The sequence below is a fragment of the Diadema antillarum genome, unplaced genomic scaffold (genome assembly GCF_040938485.1).
Source record: "Diadema antillarum isolate AM-2024a unplaced genomic scaffold, OU_Dant_1.0 seq00000229_RagTag, whole genome shotgun sequence".
Classification (NCBI taxonomy): domain Eukaryota; kingdom Metazoa; phylum Echinodermata; class Echinoidea; order Diadematoida; family Diadematidae; genus Diadema; species Diadema antillarum.
In genome coordinates, this window is record NW_027271279.1 from 1,021,955 (window position 1) to 1,027,954 (window position 6,000).

Genomic DNA, 6,000 nt, shown 5'->3' on the forward strand with positions numbered 1-6,000 from the left:
TTTAGAGTAGACAAATGGATTTTTGCATTATAGAAATGTGACATGTATTGCATGACTTCCAGTTTTTTTTTGTTTTTTGTTTGTTTTTTGTTTGTTTTTGCTGTGGGTTCCCTTGCCAAAATACTTTCCCACTGATCATGCCCATTTTGATTGCGGAAGACACTTAGCAGACTAGGCAACGGTACAGAAGGACGGTCATTCACCCTCTGCGCTGCCAGCACATTCATTTCTTGTCCCTGTGTATGTGTATGAAATTTGAGCACATTGGAATCATTAGCACATAGAGGGTTAAACAAGGCCAGTTTTCTCGCCACTCGATATCCCGTGACGTCCTATTTTTATACCAACCATTTGCCGTGTTTTGTAAACTCGCTCTCCGGCGTTATTCAAACGAGCATAGTGCAGATGCTACCCAGCCTGCAGGGCAATAATTGTTAACAGCATTTCCTCCTCCAAAATTGTTGTGGCAATCGTGCGTCACGTGTTCAGATCCTCTCCCATGCGACGTAATTTGCGAAGAAGAAAACGGGATGGAATGTTATCAGAAACCCTCATATGACAGTTATTTCAAGTTTATTATCCGACCATGAACATTGTAACCGCCATACAAGAGAGGTCCACATAATTTTATGTACACTTATACCGTCGAGAGAAACGAATTATCGTAAAATATGCTAATAAACGTTTCTACTTGAACTTGTGTGTTAGGTTTATTAAATTGAAATAACACAATAGGCGTGATAGGTGTGCTGTTTGAGGATTAATCTAAAATAATATCTGACTAACGTTGTGAATCTTGAAGAAACAAAACAAAACTATAAAGGTGTGAGTTTTCTTCAATTTGTCTCCCTATATTGTGGTTAATTCGAACCGTCAGGAAGAAAGGTAGAGGTTTACAGACCAATCTAATTCTTCTTTGCTTTAAAATGATATACATATTTACTACCATTTACTACTCAACTGGCCCTGAAATGTGAATCAGTTACCCATTACATGTGTCAGATGGAGCTAACAGTTTCTACTCAACAAAATCTTCAGCGTTTGGTTTTGATATTTTTTACACGTTGAATACTTGTCAACTCAAACATTACCTGTTACAGCTCACGATGTAAATACCTATGGAGAATATAATTGTGTTTTGGTAATGCTCGTGTGAGTTGTTATTTTTCCTTTAACATGTTTTAGGTAAGCATGTTTAATGTTGGTTGTTTTTGTATTTCGTATTGGATTATTGGTTGATTGGATATCTAAATAATGTCATTGGAGCAATAACGTTACATTTGTGAAGAAAAAAAAATAATAACATGTAATAATGCAAATTCTTTGATAATTACATGATTAGAAAATACACATGATTGTACCTGCCACGTGTATAGTTGAGGTTTGAGTGTGATAGTGTGTGATATTCTATCGCTGTTAAATTCATAAAGTAGTACAATGTACCCCAACAACATGAACAACAAATCATCCAGGGTTTATTTAATTCCCGGCTGGATCAGACACGCTGCACTCTGACGGAAATTATGAATATCGTTGTAAATAAACGCCGCCAGCTTCAGAGAAACTTTAAAAAGCCTGCAGATGACTTCAGCTAATAAACGACTTTTTGATTTCATCAGATGACAATTATCTAAATCATATTCGCAGCAGGCGGTAACTCATTAATGAAACGTAAGTATTACATTAATATCAAGTATTTATTTGTCTGTCATGTACGAGTACTTATCGATGCAGTTGTTTATGTTCTTCCTTTCTCGAAACTCAAATGCCATCCATTCATTTCATTGTAAATGAAGAGATTCTATATTAAAAGTTATGAAGTTTACTCTCAATGCTGTTTTCACGTGTCTCTTTTTAATGTTATATACGTTTACAGTGATGATGGGTGTGTCAAAGAGCAGTGGTAGCTTTACAACTTCGACAGAAACAATGCATTTAGAATTACGTTTAAGATAATTACAAAATGAAATGTTAAATGTTAAATAAACCATGAACAACCAACTTTCTATCCCTATAGTTGTTCCATCGGGAAAATACTTGAAAATGGTGTTTACAGAATTCTCCCGGAAAATTGCCATGGATATAGTTAAATTGGCATTTCCCGATTTTCAGCTAAAATATTGTATTACTGGGATGGTATAGTTTTGGTTGAGTTGGGGCTTCAGGTTTCCAACTTTTTGTGAGATAATGCAAAACCTCTGAGAATTCTAAAAGGAATTCAAAATTTATGTGATGGAAGTTGGTTTTGAAATGGCTGAGATAGCCAAACACAGAGGTCATAGTCAAACGGGACCCACCTATCATTAGGGCCATTTTGTTTTACTTAGTTTTTTTAATAAAAAGTTAAAGTCTGAATCCCCCATCTAAACCAAAACAATACCATCTCTTTAAACTGCAGAGAGAAGTGAAGATACAATACACACATTGGCTTTTAACAACAACAACAACAACAACAACAACAACAACAACAACAACAACAAGAGTTATTGGAGGATAAAACTACCAGGCGTTTTTAAGAAGGTTAATTGTTATTGCTAATGATATATTTTATCTAAAATTGTGAGGAGGAGCATGCTGATCGAGTGCAGTTCCCTATTATATGCATCGCCAATTAAGGCCGCGGAGAGAGCGTTCTTCAGAATGAGAGTGGAGTGCACTTGTAGTCCCCCTGGGGACCAAGCATTGTCTCAAAAAGGCCATTGACGTTGTAAATAAATGTGTTACAGGTGGTAATGGTAGCGTTACGAGAGAGATGAGAATACGCCGTGTCCTTGAATCCTGACATCATGATGAACGAGAATGCTATTACGGCGACGCCATATTTCTAGAATGTCATAAATCCCTGTTTTGCATGTGTGTGTGTGTGTGTGTGTGTGTGTGTGTGTGTGTGTGTGTGTGTGTATGTGTGTGTTTTAGTGCCTCTCTGCGTGAAAGTTGCAATTGATATCTAACTGTTGGGATCTCGTGGGACCTCAGATCTCGTGGTGACTATGTAGTAAGAAAACGTACGTGATTGAATTTCGGGATCGGTATACCCTGCAAACGATACACGAGTTGGCGATCCACTGATAAGCCTTTTGGCAGAATCCAATTCTATGGTGAATTGAAAACACCTCTATCCACTCGAAACATCAGCTAGAAATATCCGATGGTGTTTTCTTGATAAGAAGAAAGCGTGACACGATATTTGCTCCTGCGACAATTGCTCCGGTCTTAGTTTCTCCAAGTACTTAAAGGGTTAGGGTTAGGGTTGTGATAGAGTTCTAGGTTTAGTTTGGTGTGAGGACTAGGATTAGGGTTTGGGTTATGTTTGATGGTAGAATTGTTGTTTGGCCTAGCGTGCAGATATTTCATTGCAGCGATTGTAGCAGGAGCTAACATTAGCGTGCATGATACCGAATAAAAGACACTGTAATAATTATACAATAAATCATACTGTTTGTTGATGAGATGCTCAGAGTGAAGGTCAGGATCCAAGGTAGTGACGTCATTTCCAGTCTCTCATATCATTATGAACTATGGCTGTCATCTAAATACCGTTGGTTGTAATCTTGCAGTAAGGTGAGTAGTCTGCCCACAGATACAGTAGATTAGGATGAAAGAGAAGATTGGTTGTTTTCTGTTTTTGTCCATTCTTTGTATTTGAGTTAAGTTTCTTGATACTTGCCCAGCTATAGACGAAAAATGTTAAGGGAATTCAAATTTGTGCTAAAAAATGATAAAGAAATTGACATAAGTCAAAGGTCACCTGCACTCCTTTTTTTTTTCAATTCAATTCAATTTGGTTTTATTTCAAATCAAAAGAAGCATAACAGTAAGTCCGGAGACTAATAGTGTCATGCGTACAGAATAAAAGTACATGCATGATCACAGAGCATTCACAATTAAAAAAAATCAAAAAGTTAAAAAACCTATTGAATTATTCAGTCATACCAATATCATATTCCTTACAGTCCTATAATTACGCATTACATTTACATAAGATTAAAACTGGATACACATGTGGTGATATTGCTGTAAACATACATGTTTACAGCAATCTGTTTAAAAAACAGACTCTGTTAAAAAAAAAATTAACCTTAACTTTAAACCTGAACTGAACCCGTTTTCCAGTCATAACATCAACTGGGATAGCGAGAAAATGGGGAACATTTCTATTGTGCTTGAAGAAGGTTAAAGGTCAAGCTCCAAGATCAATTTATGTTAACTTGTATGAAGGACAACAGCTAAATAAAGGTACTCCAAATGAGGGGTTGACTGTGCGCTGCAGTTGTACATGACGTAATCCTTTTTAAAAAAAAAAGTTTTATCTAATAATAGCCAGCTTTAAATCTGCGAAGGGAACGCTAACACGGCTCTAATAAGGCAAAAATGGTGTTCTGCGCATGCGCCAGACAGCTGTTTCCATTGTCCAATCTGGGAGGCTGCGTCGTCTGAGCTTTCGCGTCGCAGATCTGAAGCTCGCTAATACTTCTAAATGACGTCCCATAGTAACACTATGTTTCATCTTCTCATTTCTCCACTCACCTCGGTTCTCTTCTCTATCTTACAGTCCTTCTGCAGACTACACCTCATGATGTAACATCAACACGCTGTATCTACGTGTAGTACTCTTATCACTAAAAAGTTCTACTAATCACATCTTACCAACGCCTATAGATAGTATAGTACCTCCATGATCAGGGGCATGCTGTGGTGATGTGATGGATTTGTAAAGCTCACACTTTCCGATGGAAAAAAAAAATGAAGAGTTTGTTCGCAAAAAACGATATGTCCATATTTGCCAAATGGAGATATTTGCGATTAAAGGTCAAGAAAAATGAAGAGAATAATAAGAAAAATTTTGCTTCTTTTGACCATAACTTCAAAAATGTACCTTTATATGTAGTGACCAATATATCATTTAAAAGGTATTATTTTGTACTTTATGACAAAGACCGTACTTCAAAATCTTCAAAAATGGACTTATCGTTTTTTGCGAACAAACTCTTCAAATACTCCAAACATTTTAAGGCACTGTCGCTTTTAAAGTTAAAGACGCAATGCGGTTTTACAAACACTTGACAAATGTGGAATCTGCAGCTAACAAGCGGCGATATGACTGTCTAAAACACCACTCAGAGAGCCCGTCCCGGGAGGGAATGGTATTAGGTTACTATGAATTTTCCAACTTTTTCTTTACTTTAGGCCCAAGATCAATAATACCGTGCAAATACTCTCAACCAATATACAAGTGTATCATTTCCCTGTGGGATAGCTCATATTTGATAATTTTCAACACGAGTACAGCATATGCCCATCTAAGACAGAGACTTCAGTTTTCTCAAATACAAAGAACACTTTACAAACAATAACGCGAGGAGAAATCAAGACAAACTCTTTCAGAATTTCTTAAATCAGTGTTCCTAATGAATCACCGAGTATTATAGCTGAATCATGATAAAACAGGTCAGAAAAAGGGCGTTTGAAATACCCAAGCAGAATTCAACGGTTGAAATTATTTCCGCCATAAACAAAGACTAGCCAAGTCTCCCTATACTACTGCGGAAGGCTGAGTGCTGACATTTTCTCCATGTCCTTAACAGAGACTCCGACTCTCCCGCTTTCGACGGGTGATCTCTCGCCGAAAGCCCATTTTTGCAGAATCTCCCGTTCTCCCGCTTGAGATTTAATAATATTTCTCCCGCTTAGAATGATTTCTTACTTAAAGGACAAGTCCACCTTCATATACATAAGGATTGAGAGAATGTAGCAATATTAGTAGAACACATCATTGAAAGTTTGAGGGAAATCGGACAATCCGTTCAAAAGTTATGAATTTTTGAAGTTTTTGTGCAGTAACCGCTGGATGAGAAGACTACTGCAGTGTATGAATAACTTAGATGTCACATGCGTACAACAATATAAGGAAAATATAAAGAGAATTTCACAAAATTTCATCTTTTGAAAAAAGTACGCATTCCCCCGACTCGTTACCGACAAATGTTATGGGTAATATTA